General features: G+C 47.3%; 1 long non-coding RNA gene across 2 annotated transcripts in view; it reads right to left on the bottom strand.

Annotated features, from left to right (window-relative positions):
* Positions 1-14,394, bottom strand: part of LOC122433104 — a 481,223-nt gene that overhangs the window by 323,217 nt on the left and 143,612 nt on the right. For both annotated transcript variants that reach the window (XR_006267029.1, XR_006267028.1), the window contains exons 2-3: positions 13,275-13,357; positions 12,699-12,786 (exon numbers count right to left, since the gene is read on the bottom strand). This is a non-coding gene — a long non-coding RNA (uncharacterized LOC122433104). The remainder of the gene's footprint in view (positions 1-12,698; positions 12,787-13,274; positions 13,358-14,394) is intronic.

The raw sequence follows: 14,394 nt of genomic DNA, 5'->3' as shown, positions 1-14,394 counted from the left end.
GCCTCTTCGCTCAGTGCCAGCCCATGTATGCAGCCGTTGTATGGTTTTTCCAGTGGTCATGTATGGATGTGAGAGTTGGACCATAAAGAAAGCTAAGCGCCGAAGAATTGATGCTTTTGAACTGTGGTGCTGCAGAAGATTCTTGAGAGTCCCTTGGACTGCAAAGAGATCAAACCAGTCAATCCTAAAGGAAATCAATCCTGAATATTCATTGGAAGGACTGATACTGAAGCTGAAACTCCAATACTTTGGCCACCTGATGCAAAAAACTGACTCATTGGAAAAGACCCTGATGCTGGGAAAGATTGAAGGCAGGAGGAGAAGAGGGTGACAGAGGACGAAATGGTTGAATGGCATCACCAACTCAACGGACACGAGTTTGAGTAAACTCTGGGAGTTGGCGATGGACAGGGAGGCCTTGGCCTGCTGCAGTCCATGGGGTCACAAAGAGTCGGACACGACTGAGCAACTGAACTGTACTTCATGGTACTGCACTGTAAAAATGAAAAATGTTTACTTTCTGTGTTTGTTTTTTAATGTATTATTTGTGTGAAAACTGTTATAAACCTATGACAGTAGAGTATTGTATAGCCAATTGTGTTAGTTGGGTACCTAGGCTAACTTTGTTGGACTTAAAAACAAATTGGACTTACAAAGGCACTCTGAACAGAAGTCTTTCTTATGTAAGCGAGTTCACAAGTGTGGAATCAAGGAGCCATGACGGTTGACGATAGTTCCTCCATGAGCAGTGCTGCCTTGAGCAGGAGAAGCACCTGAGTCCATTTCCTCATCCGTAAAATGGGGCTTACACTGCCTTCCCCCAAGGTTGCCAGGGAGTATGAGGGTGTTGCCTCAGGGAAGCAGGTGAAACGGGTTCAGAAAACTTTCACCCTTTTCTGCCTCTCTCCAGAGACATGGTGGATTACCTCCCATCCCTACACTGATGAGAAGCCTCAGCGAGGCTGAGTGATTATTCAAGGTCACACAGCTTGAAAGCATCTGACCCAAGATGCTCCTCAAGAAAGAAGGACTCGTTTGAAGTCCCCCAACCCACTGACCCGATAACTGCAACATGAATGGACTTGCTTGTGCATGTTCTTTTTCTTCCCTTCTCCTCTTCAATTCCTCTTCTCTCAGCCCAGGGAGACTGGCCACAGGGAGGAAGAAGATGAGCCGATTAGTCTGGGCTGGGCAAATACCATTACACAGCAAGCCTGCCGGTAGGGAGTTCATGGAGTCAAGTGTAGGCATTGAATCCCAGCACATCACAGCACTGAAGTCATCTTCATCTTTTAGCTTCTTTCCAGGCCATTCATTCACCAAACAGACAAATATCTGCATTTTTGTAGATAAAAATGAATGCAGAAGGAGCCATTTCCAAAGATAGATGACTGTCCTTTTTCCTTCAGCAAAGTTTAAAAAGGTAAAAATTATCATATTATGGGCTCAGTGGTCATGGAGAGAAAATGAGGCCACTGCTCAACGGGGGAAATTGCTCTCCTTGCTCAGGAATGTTTTAGCATTAAATTAACTCTCCTATCTCCTGCCTGCTAATAGGAAAGCTCTCACCTCTCTGTTTGGCAGGGGATCTACATTTGCATTTAGATGGAGCTGTTGTAAAGATGGCCCTGCACAGAGGCCTCCATCCCTTATTTACAATAGCAGCCGAGTGATAAAATGATTATCACATAAGAGGTTGTTTCACTGGTTTTGATAGAGCCGGAACCAGAATGGGAAAACCTGTCAAGTGAATTAGTCAATGAAAGGAAAGGATAGTTTTTCCAGCTGGTGAGAGCTCTGTGGCCTCTTTGACATCCCTGAGGCATGCTAGCTCCCCGCTGTCTGACAGAGCATGGCTGTCCAGACACTTATTGTTGTTGAGTTGCTAAGTTGGGTCTGATTCTTTGCGACTTCATGGGCTGTAGCCTGCCAGGCTCCTCTGCCCTTGGGATTTTCCAAGCAAGAATACTGGAGGAGGTGCCATGTCCTTCTCTAGGGGATCTTCCTGACCCAGGGATTGAATTGCATCTCCTCCATTGGCAGGCAGGTTCTCTACCACTGAGCCATCAGGCAAGCCCAGCCCAGACACTGGCTCCCTGTAAAAAGGTGGCAGAGGCTGCTGCTACTTACGCTTCTGCTGCTTCCTGGACAGATTCCAGGTTACAGTTTGCAGATCTCTTCACATCTCATAGGGGAAGGCAACATGTGGATTGTTGTTCCCAATTTTCGGATGAGGAAACAGGCTTGGGGCTGGGGTGCAATGATTCTCCCTTGGCCATATGGAGAGAATGAGAGTTTGAAAGCAATTCTAATCTCAACATAATGCACTATCTTTTACCAACAAACCTCCTTAATCATCCATCCATCCATCCTCCTCCTCCCAGCATCTTCTTAAGCTCCTAGAACAGATCCCACTGAAGTGGGATCCAGAGAACTAAAAGCCATTCTGATATCTGCAGTTCATTGTGTGACACTGGGTAGCTCTTCCTACACTCACGCCTTTTTCTAGTCTCAAAGTTTTTATCTGTAGAAGTGAAAGATTTGGACAAATGTATCAGTAAGAAAAGCTTCCATCTCCTGTATAAGTGTTGCAGCTTGTTCCAACATACAGGAGCCTGTCCAGCAGACTAAGAAAATGTTCAGCTGTCAAGGGAATGAGTTCATTCCAAGCTCCAGAGCAGTGTTTCTCAGGCTTAAGCTGCCATCAGACTCACCTGAAGGGCTTGTTAAAATACAGTTTGCTGGCTCACAGAGATTCAGATTCTGTAGGTCCAGGACAGAGCCCAAGAATTTACACTACTAACAAGATCCTGGGTACCTCTGCTGCTGCTGCTCAAGAGAAGGCACTTTGAGCATCATTGCTTTAGACGTAAGAAAGTTCATACCATTGCAGGAAGGACTCTGGCTTGTCACTTTTTGAGCCATCACTAGAGCTTTGTCCATTTCTGCTGTTTTCCCCACCTGTGATGACATTAGACAGTGAAAGCCCAACCAGTGAGATATCTCACCATCCACGTGCCCTTATTGGCTAGGAAAATAATTACCACAGCAATTGACCACACCAACAGATGGGCAATGTGTGAGGCAGTGGTCTTAAAATCTTTCAATGGGAAAATTCTTACTATTAATACTTTGCAGAAACTATAAAACCAAGTCAAGCAAAGTCTTTGGAAAGCTGGTCAACTTAGTATGTTGGTTTTTTGTCCTATACTAAATAGCAGTATAACTTCCCTTGATCTGGTGACAGATACAAAAAAAGACAGATTTGATATGTAGGATGGATAACCAACAAGATTGTACTGTATAGCATAGGGAGCTATATTCAACACCCTGTGACAAACCATAATGGAAAAGAATATGAAAAAGAATATACATATACGGGGCATCCCAGGTGGTGCTACTGGTAAATAACCCACCTGCCAGTGCAGGAGATGAGGATGTGATCTCTGGGTTGGAAAGATCCCCTGGATGAGAGCATAGCAACCCACTCTGGTATTCTTGCCTGGAGAATTCCCTGGACAGAGGAGCCTGGCAAGTTACAGTCCACAGGGTCGCAAAGAGTCCGACATGACTGAAGTGACTTAACAGGCATGTACTTATATATACGTATATGCATAATTGAGTCACTTTGCAGTACAGAAGAAATTAACACAACATTGTCAGTTAACTACACTTCAGTAAGCTTTTTTTTTTTTTTTTTAAAAAAAGATAGATTTTGGCCCAGATCAACCAAATGGATCCAGAGAAGGAACATCCAAGAAGACCCAAGATAACATCCAAAAAGAACTAGTCAACTTAAAAATTACTCACAACCTAAAAATTGAGAGTTCCGTTTTATTCAGTGAGAATTTTTAGGATTTCAAGCCTGGGAGACAGCATCTCAAGTAACCCTGAGAGAACTGTTCTGAGAAGGTGAGGGAAAGAGTCAGGTTATATAGAAGTTTTGCAACAAAGGGCAGGTTGTCTGAACAACAAAAGCATCTTTATGAATTAAAGAAAACCAAGTTAAGGAGTTTAGTGCTTTTCTATGTATGGGAAAATGCTTATTGAAATCATTCCTTTCATGCACATCTCAGCTATTCATCTGGACCCATCACCTCATGGCAAATAGATGGGGAAAGAATGGAAACAGTAAGAGACTTTATTTTCTTGGGCTCCAACATCACTGCAGATGGTGACTGCAGCCATGAAATTAAGATGCTTGCTCCTTGGAAGAAAAGCTATGACAAATCTAGACAGCTTATTAAAAAGCAGAGACATTACTTTGCTGACAAAGGTCCATCTAGTCAAAGCCATGGTTTTTCCAGTAGTCATGGATGGATGTGAGAGTTGGACCATAAAGAACGCTGAGCACCAAAGAACTGATGCTTTTGAACTGTGGTGTTGGAGAAGACTGTTGAGAGTCCCTTGGGGCAGCAAGGAGATCAAACCAGTCCATCCTAAAGAAAATCAACCCTGAATATTCATTGGAAGAACTGAAGCTGAAACTGAAGCTTCAATACTTTCACCACCGGATGAGGAGAGCCAACTCACTGGAAAAGACCCTGATGCTGGGAAAGATTGAAGGCAGGAGGAGAAGGGGATGTCAGAGGATGAGATGGTTGGATGGCATCACAGATTCAATGGACATGAATTTGAGCAAGCTGCGGGTCATGGTGAAGGACAGGGAAGCCTGGCGTGCTGCAGTTCATGGGGTCGCAAAGAGTCGGACATGACTGCGTGAATGAACAACAGTCAGCGATCCTGGGCCAGTATCCCACGTTCTTCACGGTTGTGAGCTCCCTTGGGCTCACCATAGGGAGTGGCTGCAGGCTGATGGTTGTTAGACCAGAGATATTTTCCTCCTTCCTGAGTGCCCTCAGGCTCACAGTGGAGAGCTGGAATTGCTGATGACTGTGACATCCTTGTTTACTGATATGGCAGGAAATATTCCATTTTTCAACCTTCATAGAAGGTACTGTGCTGTGTGTCCCTCTAGACCCAGAAAGTGATCATGCCAACTGGTTTCTGTCTCACAGCATACAAGCTGGAACCCACTCATACATCCCAGCCCAGGAGAGCATAATTGGAAAAAAAAAACTCCAGTCTGTGCCTGGGTATCAAGAACTCGTAGCAGAGTAGGGTCATGAGGGGGTGTCCCAGACTTCCAATGTGTGCCTAACTGCTCAAAGAAATCCAACTCTTTGTGACCCCAAGGACTATAGCCCACCAGGCTCCTCTGTCCAGGGGATTTCCCAGGCAAGAATACTGAAGTGGGTTGCCATCTCCTTCTCCAGGGGACCTTCCCGACCCAGAGACTGAACCCACATCTCTTGCATCTCCCACATTGGCAGGCTAATTCTTTATCACTAGCGCAACCTGGGAAGCCCAGAGATCATATGTAAGGGAACTTTAACTCATCATCTAGTGTGTATAAATAATTGCTGATCCTTAAGCTGAGATTTCAGCTTTCATTAAAGCATTCTGCCTTGAGAGCACCCAGAAAACAGGGTCAGCAGAGATGCCTGGGTAAGTGAATGAGACTGAATGGCTGTGCTGGACTCGGGGAGAGGGAGGGTTAAAAGATCGCCACCTGCTACTGTTGCTTCCACCTCTGGCCCCCACTGCGAGGTAATGACCCCTGAGAGAGAAGGAGGAAGGCCGGACAGAATGTGGAGGGGAAATGCAGATGAAAAGAAATCAGAACGCTTTTTCTCTCATGTTTCAAGTACCAAATTATGCTTGACATTTGAATTTTCCCCAAGGCTCACTTCCATAAAATCAAGCCAAATTACCTTGAAAGGGTTGGAGCTTCCCGGAGAGACTTTTGACTATAATCAAACAGGTCTCCTCCATTGTTCCAGACACTCTGAAAGGATGTGGAGGAAAAGGGGTGGAGGGCAGGTGATGGGAGGCTGGCGAAGGAGCGGTGTGGAGCCTGCAGTTCTGGTCTGAGACCCACCACCACCGTGAGACCGGACGTAGAAGCATCAGACATCCTGGGATGCAGGCATCCCCAAGAGCTGGGAGAATACGAAGAGACCAAAACATTCTAAGGCAAAGGGATGTGTAATAATCCTCATATTGGCTAACATTTATGGATGTTGATTGCAAGACCACCTGGAGAAAGAAATGGCAACACACTCTGGTATTCTTGCCTGGGAAATCTCATGAACAGAGGAGCTGGTGGGCTACAGTACATGGGGTCACAAAACAGTCAGATGGGACTTAACGACTAAACAACAACAACAACAATATTGCAAGACAGGCACTGTGCGGGGCCCCTACTCAAAATTTGAACTTCATGACAGCCAGGGGCTGTTATTGTTCAACCTTTGAATATGAAACCTGGAGACAAGAAAAGATGAAGTAATTAACCCTCTTCCAGATGCCAAAACCTGAGCACAGGTGCTACTGTACTGCCTGAATGACCAGGTGTAATGCCAATGCCCCAGGAAGAGGAAAGGGGCAACTCAGTACCAAAATATTGTGCTATGCTCTGCTGTGATAAGTCACTTAAGTCGTGTCCAGCTCTTTGCAACACCATGGAAGGCAGCCCACCAGGCTTCTCTGTCCATGGGATTCTCCAGGCAAGAATACTGGAATGGGCTGCCATGCCCTTCTCCAGGAGATCTTCCTGACCTAGGGATTGAACCCTCATCTCTTAACGTTCTCCTGCATTGGCAGGCAGGTTCTTTACCACTAGTGCCACCCAGTATTGAATATCAAATGGGTGGAATATCAAATATCAATGGGTGGAACTTGCCCAGAGGCCCAGTGGTTAAGATGCTATACCTCCAATGCAGTGGACACAGGTTCAATCCCTGGTTGGGGAATTAAGATCCCACATGCAGTGCAGTGTGGCCAAAAAACTAAAACTCAAAATATCAATGAGCATCATTATTTGATTGAATCAACCAAATCACCCAGTTTCAGGGCTTCATCTAGACTAACATATTCATTGACTGATCAGAAACCACCCATTCTATCACATCTTTCTCCTGCTGGACACACCAGTGTCGATGTTGGATGGGAGTGGACACCAGGCTGGGAAAAATCTTTAAGACCAGTAGAAGCTCACTGCTGCAGGAGGCCTTGGCCCTCCCCAAAAGGTCCTTCTGGATGTTGCCTCAGAAGCTGGACCTGCTTCCTGTGGACTCCTTGCTGACTCTACTCTCTGGACTTGGTTCTCTGCTCTTTCCAAGCAGCACTTCCCTCCTTGTGCTCTGACACCACCTTTGTTGGTCCCCACCACTTATTCATATGGATTAATGCCGAAACCTCCTAACACTTCTCCACGCCAACTCTTGACCCTTCGGCAGTTCTGCCAAAGACATCTTTCTAGAAGCAAATCTGATCATACCAACTGCCTGCTCCAAACCCTCCCACGGCTTTTGAACTCTTCTGGGATCAAGCCCAGGTGCCTCATGGGCTGCACAAAGACCTTCAGGCTCTGCTCCCTGGGACTCCCCCTCTCTCCAAGCCCTGCTTTTTTCTCCGTGCCCTACCCACTGTTCACCATCAGTACATCTACAAACAGACAGTGCTTTCTGTATTTCCCAAAACTTTGCAGGACACCTGCTGGACACACCAGTGTCGATGGCTCAGATGGGTAAAGATTCTGCCTTCAACATGGGAGACCTGGGTTCGATCCCTGGGTTGGGAAAATTCCTTGGAGAAGGGAATGGAAACCCACTCCGGTATTCTTGCCTGGAGAATCCCATGGACAGAGGAGCCTGGCAGGCTACCGTCCATGGGGTTGCAAAGACTCAGACACAAGTGAGCAACTCATATTTTGACATTTCTTGTCCTCAGGCAGATAAAGTCATGGTGGTGGGAGAAGGCGTGTTCCAGGCAGGCCCCTGCCCATTCTCCAGTTCTCACTCAAATGCCACCTGTAGGCACAAGACCCATATGTCTCTCTGAGCAATTAGCGACATGAAACAACCACCTCCACCTCATTTCTACCCACTGGAAGGCCCCATGGGATTGACAGAGGTGACTGAGCAGGAGTTTCAGCCAAGTGTGACCTCTGAATAGGCAACACGTGGAACCAACCAGTCATCCAGAAAAATATCCAGGGAAAAGTTCTCTAGCAGGAAGCAATTCTCTCTAATAGCATGGAAATCAAAGCAAACATTACAGAAAATGCCAGCTCTAACACCCAAGTTGTGGCACACTAGAGAAGCAAACTTGGAAAATAGGGTATTCATTGCTAAGCAGACTTTGCTCAGCTTCCCGGTAGAGACAACCCCAACGAGGTGGTGTGCCGTGTGCCCCTCCCCCAGCAGATGGATGCCTGCCTCTGTAGGTTTCCTCTAGGCTCAGATGCCTCAGTTCGGTCTACATGGCACGTGTTTTTCTATTCCTGCCTAGAAGCCTCTCAGAACCCCAGACCACCCGGCTGCACCTTGACCTTCTGTCCGCAGCTTCCACAGAGAACTGAAGTGAAGTGAAGTGAAAGTCACTCAGTCATGTCCGACTCTGCAACACCATGGGCCGTATAGCCCATGGAATTCTCCAGGCCAGAATATTGGAGTGGGTAGCCTTTCCCTTCTCCGGTGGATCTTCCCAACCCAGAGATCAAACCCAGGTCTCCCACACTGCAAGCAGATTCTTTACCAGCTGAGCCACCAGGGAAGCCCAAGAATACTGGAGTGGGTAACCTATCCTGTCTCCAAGGGATCTACCCAAACCAGGAATCGAACCGGGGTCTCCTGCATTGCAAGCAGATTCTTTGCCAGCTGAGCTACCAGGAAAGTCCCTACAGACAACTGGGCCCCCACCTATTTTCTGGCTTCCACTCCCACTGAACTATAATCACCAAGGTGCTCCCAGCCTGTGGTTGCTCAGTTCTTCCTGCCTTGAACTCTACACTAACCGAAATCAATCCTACATCTTCACTGTCGCTTTGAATACCCAAATTTGAACTTCTATCTTTGGGGGATAAAGTCCTGGTTCACCCAACCTGGGGCTCACCTGCTCTTGCCATCTTCCCCAGCCTTTGACTCAAAAAAAAATTTTTTTTTCATTATATTACCTCTCTCTCTCTGCAGGACATATTGAGGCAATTTGCAAATGCCTCGTGACATCACTCAGCTTGGTGCTTTACGGAAATAGGTTTTCAATGAATATTTGATTTGAAACATGAACAGTTTTACTTTCCAATGATGAATTGTGACTCTGAGATGGAGATGATCACTGCTAAGAGGCCCTGGTGGATGGCTGAGCTTAGAGGGCACACCAGGCCCTGGCCAGTTCTGCCCCAAAGTGGGACTCCTTCATGGGAAGTCTCTGCACTGCAGCTCCTGTTGTTGTTGTTCAACTGCTCACTCATGTCCAGCTCTTCGTGACCACATGGACTGCAGCACGCCAGGCCACCCTGTCCATCACCAACTCCCGGAGTCCACCCAACTCACGGGAGTCCATCGAGTTGGCGATGCCATCCAACAATCTCATCCTCTGTCATCCCCTTCTCATCCTGCCTTCAATCTTTCCCAGCATCAGGGTATTTTCCAATGAGTCAGCTCTTTGCATCAGGTGGCATAGCCATGAAATTAAAAGACTCTTTCTCCTTGGAAGAAAAGCTATGACCAACCTAGACAGCGTATTGAAAGGCAGAGACATCACTTTGCCGACAAAGGTCCACAGAGTCAAAGCTGTAGTTTTTAAAGTAGTTGTGTACGGATGTGACAGTTGTCACTTCTGTGAACCTGGCTAAGAGCTTCCAGGAGCTGCACCAGAGTTTCAAGCTCTTCTACCTTATCTTCCTTCCTCCCTTCTTCTTTCACATGCATCAATCAGGCCTACATAATTAGGCAGCTTTCCCCGCCCACACGAGAAAAGCTCGAAGGCCCCACAGGTTCCTCCTTCCTGAAGGCTCTCGTACTTCTAACTACACCTGGGCACTCCTTTCCAGGAGTGTCAGCCCTGATACAGTATCATTCCATCATTCCACAGACAAGGACACTGGGATTCAGAAGCTAAATATCATGCCTTAGGTTGTAAGCCAAGATGGTATGGAACAGAGAGAATTTAAGTCTTGAGAGATGAATATCACAGTCTAAAGCAGCAGTTCCCAACCTTTTGGGGGGCACCAGGGACTCATTTCATGGAAGACAATTTTTCCAGAGATGGGGTGAGGGGAACGGTTTCGGGATGATTCAAGGATAGTAGGGTTAGTGCTCCTATGAGAATCTAATGCTGTCATTGTTGATCTGACAGGAGATGAAGCTCAAGCAATAATGCAAGTGCTGGGGAGAGGCTGTAAATACATACGAAGCTTTGCTTGCTCACCCACCCACCACTCACCTCCTGTGTGTGGCCTGGTTCCTAACAGGCTATGGACCAGTACCAGGTACCAGTCTGTGGCCTGGGGGTTACAGAAAGTGAAAGTGCTAGTCGCTGAGTTGTGTTCGACTCTTTGTGACCCCATACATTGTAGTTCACCAGGCTCCTACTGTAGCGGGTAGTCATTCCCTTCTCCAGGGAATCTTCCCGACCCAGGGTTGGAACCTGCATCTCCTGCATTACAGGCAAATTCTTTACCATCTGAGCCACCAGGAAAGTCCATGGCCTGGTGGTTGTGGACTCCTGGTCTAAAGCTTGACAACTCCACCCCTGTTAGTAGATGAATTGTCCAAGATTCCAGATAAGGATGGCTGAGGCTGAATCTGCTATGGTTTGGGCTGGGCAGATATGAGAACCAGCAACATTCAGGTCTGTGCCAGAAATCAGCAAGCAAGCAAAAGGTCCAGTCTGCCACCCTGGGATGAAGCAGTCAACACAAATATCAGGAGATCATTAGGAATCATAAAAGGAAAATTTTGAAAACTTCAAGTCCAGAATGACAATCCACAAATAAGACATAGCAAACAGAAAGAAGGAAGATGGGGCTGGCCAGAGTCATGCTTCCAAGGAGGTCCACGGACCACAGTCTCTTTCACCTTGGGCTGCCTGTACCAGCCCTCCATCTCCTGACACTGCAGTGGTAACCTGGACAGATGGCAGTTGAGAAAAGCCAATTTCCCTCTGTGCCTTATTTCCTTCCAGTTAGAGCAGCAGGGTTCAAAAGCACAATATGGATGACCATTACTGAGCTGACATCATTTGGTCATTTTTCAAGTTGATGGGACTTTGAGAGTGGTGCATCATTTATAGGCTCACGAACCGCAGAAAACAGAAAGTGTAATAGAGTAACACCTCCCACTGCATCTTCAAGGCTTCCCAACGTTTCAGAGCATGGGGCACTCTTTATCATCAAAAATACACAAAGAACCTTATCCTCCAAAATGGTAGTCATTATACCCTATATCTATTGTTTGAGGAAATAGGAAACAACTACTATGAATAAAGCAATTCTTTAAAATCTGCATTTCATGAATGTCAAAAGTCACAGTGATTAGAAAATTGGTAATACATAGATGGGCAAGATGTGTTACCTATTTGGTTGTAAGACAAGGCTTTTCTGAATGGTAATTTTCAAATATATGGTATTATACTGCATTGCAACAACAATCTAGATGATCCCCATATTATAGAAGGAAAAATTGAGGCACAGAGAAATCAAATAAGTTGACAAAGGCCACTTGGTGGAACTTTGGTGATATCCATAGTTCTTTCAAAACTGCCAAAAGGGCACTAAGTGTGGTGTGTCAGACTCTTCCCTGGCCGTACACGCAGAAGACAAGCGAACTTGAACTGCCCAAAACAATATTGTCTGGATTTAAAACAGAAAACGGTCAGTTTCTTAAAAGGAAAGTATTCCCAAGCCTCCCTGTCCACATTTCCCCCCGCCGAAGCCGCGGTGGCCGCCCACTGCTGACCTGGCTACCCTCCCTCTCTCTCTACACGTCTGTACAGTTCAGAATCCTGTCCATCTGCTCCAGTGGGAATGACCTGGAGATTAGCCAACGTGGCCTGGGTCTCTCTACACCCTGAACATCCAGCACAGAGCAGCAGTTCAGTAAATGTTCCTTGACTGTGGAGTGAATGAATCCGAGAGGCCAAGTCAGGATAGAACGTCCATGGACCGGAACAAAAACTCAGAATAAATCCAAGTCACTAAGCCACTAATTCAAGTGCTAAGGCCCTGCACTTTGCTCAGATGGGAACTGGGAAACCCCACAGAATCCAGACCCTGGACCTGTCACTCAATGACGACCTGTCAGTTGACAGTAAGATAACGAAAACCTGATCTCGTGGTCGTCAAAAACCAGCGGGTGTCGTTCTGAATACACCAGCATCATGAATCTTTAAAAAATGACTTGCAGACTCACTATACTACCAGGCTGTGCATACCAAATGCCAAACAATAAATTACAAAGTGGAGTGGGGAGTATCAGACAAATGGGTGTTTTGAGTACCATAGAGAAAAAAATTTCTCCAGCCACAGCCATCTGTGTATTGAGACACAACAAACCACTCTGTGCTTTCATTCTGAGCAGAGAGCACTGATCAATTGTCAGGTTGTCAAGCTCTTTAAAGTCTGTTTTTAAACTCAAAGGCCTGACATTCCAGAGCGTAAGTGTTGTGGCTTTGCCTATGGTGTTTGCAGTGTGGCAATTCCAGACGTGTCAGCAATTCCCCACCAAAGGGAGAACTGAAAGCATGTCTTTCGAGCCAGAGGATTCCGCATCCACATGCTTGCCTTGGCGTCTACCTTCCTCTGGAAGGCTTGAGGGAGGTGATGTGACACCGTGTCTTGTTTATGAACTTACCGCAGCAGCACCCCGGCCTGGACCCTGGGGAAACTCGGCCGCCTGCTTCACTGTCTTCATCAGTCTCTCATCCACTGGGAGCTGAGTGCTGGGCAGTAAAAGCGAAAGTGTTAAGTCACTCAGTCACGTCCGACTCTTTGCAACCCCATGTACCATAACCGCCAGGTTCCACTGTCCATGGAATTCTCTGGGCAGGAACACTGGAGTGGGTAGCCATCCCTTTTTCCAGGGGATCTTTCTGACCCAGGGGTCGAACCAGGGTCTCCCACATTGCAGGCAGATTCTTTCCTTTCTGAGCCACCAGGGAAGTCCCGAATGCTGGGCAGAGATGAGCCAAGGTTCTCTCTTTTGGTGAGGTGTCATGAGGGAAGGGGCTCTCCTGGGGAAGATCAAGGAGATCATCCCGGGGATTAAACTTAAAATGTATTATCCAGTGTGGGACTTCTTCCCTCTGTCTGTAAAGCTTCTCTGCTTTCTCTCTACGAGATACACAAACCCAAGTGACTGCAACTTTCTAGAACTATGGCAGCCAGTTGTCTGGATAATAAGAATAGCTGACACGATTTGAGCACTTACCAGCTGCTGAATTCCTTCCACGCTCTCCCAGCTTGCCGCCAGCACAGAAGTGGAGCCCGCACCAGGGAGCACAAGAGCAGGGCCTGAACGGGAGGAGGAGACGCTGATGTGTGGGAATCAGTCCAGGAGGCATCCCAGAGATGAGCGGCAGCGGCAGGGCCCCAGCCCTCCCACTTTTTCCCATTCAACCCTCCAGCCACACTCAGAGCAGCTCAGAACAACCCGGATCATTCCGGCTGTGACCTTTGTGTTGTTCACTGTTTGCTACCTTGATAGTCAGGCTCCACTCTGTCCTTCAGCGTCTGGGAGGCTTCATTCTCTGCTGCCCTAGGCTGCCTCGATTTGTTCTTTCTCTGTGCCTCCAAAGCCCCTCAGAGAGGCAGAACAGAGTCAACATGCAGTCCGCTGCCGCCTCACAAGGGTGCGAGCCCCTTGAAGGTGTGTGCACGCGTGCGTGTGCGCTCCATTGCTTCAGTTGTGTCCAACTCTTGGTGACCCCTTTGGACTGTAGCCCACCAGACTCCTCTGTTCATGGGATTCTCCAGGTAAGAATACTGGAGTGGATTGCCATACCCTCCTCCAGAGGATCTTCCCGACCCAAGGATCAAAATCAAGTCTCCTGTGTCTCCTGCATTGGCAGGCGGGTTCTTTACCCACTGAACCACTTGGGAAGCTCTCTTGAAGGTAGGGACCAGGAATAAGTCATCATTGGTCCCTGACTTGGCACAAAATAGACACTCAGTAAATACTAGTTGAAGGGGACTCCCCTGGTGGTTAAGACTTCACCTTCCAATGCATGGGGAGTGGGTTCAATCCATGGTTGGGGAGCTAAGACCACTGGTGGATCCAGTGTGAGTTCAGAGGGTTTTATCTACTCAAACCTATCCACTCATTAGGGCTTCCTTGGTGACTCAGTGGCCAAGAATCTGCCTGCCAACGCAGGAGACGAAGATTTGATCCCTGGGTCAGGAAGATCCCCAGGAGAAGGAAATGGAAACCCACTCCACTATTCTTGCCTGGGAAATCCCACGGACAGAGCAGCCTGGTGGTCTACAGTCCCTGGGGTCGCAAAGAGTCGGATCCAACTAAGTGACTAACACAGTTGAAGGCCTAGAAAACT

The sequence above is a fragment of the Cervus canadensis genome, chromosome 32 (assembly GCF_019320065.1).
Source record: "Cervus canadensis isolate Bull #8, Minnesota chromosome 32, ASM1932006v1, whole genome shotgun sequence".
NCBI lineage: Eukaryota > Metazoa > Chordata > Mammalia > Artiodactyla > Cervidae > Cervus > Cervus canadensis.
This window is presented reverse-complemented; position numbering and strand designations above follow the sequence as displayed.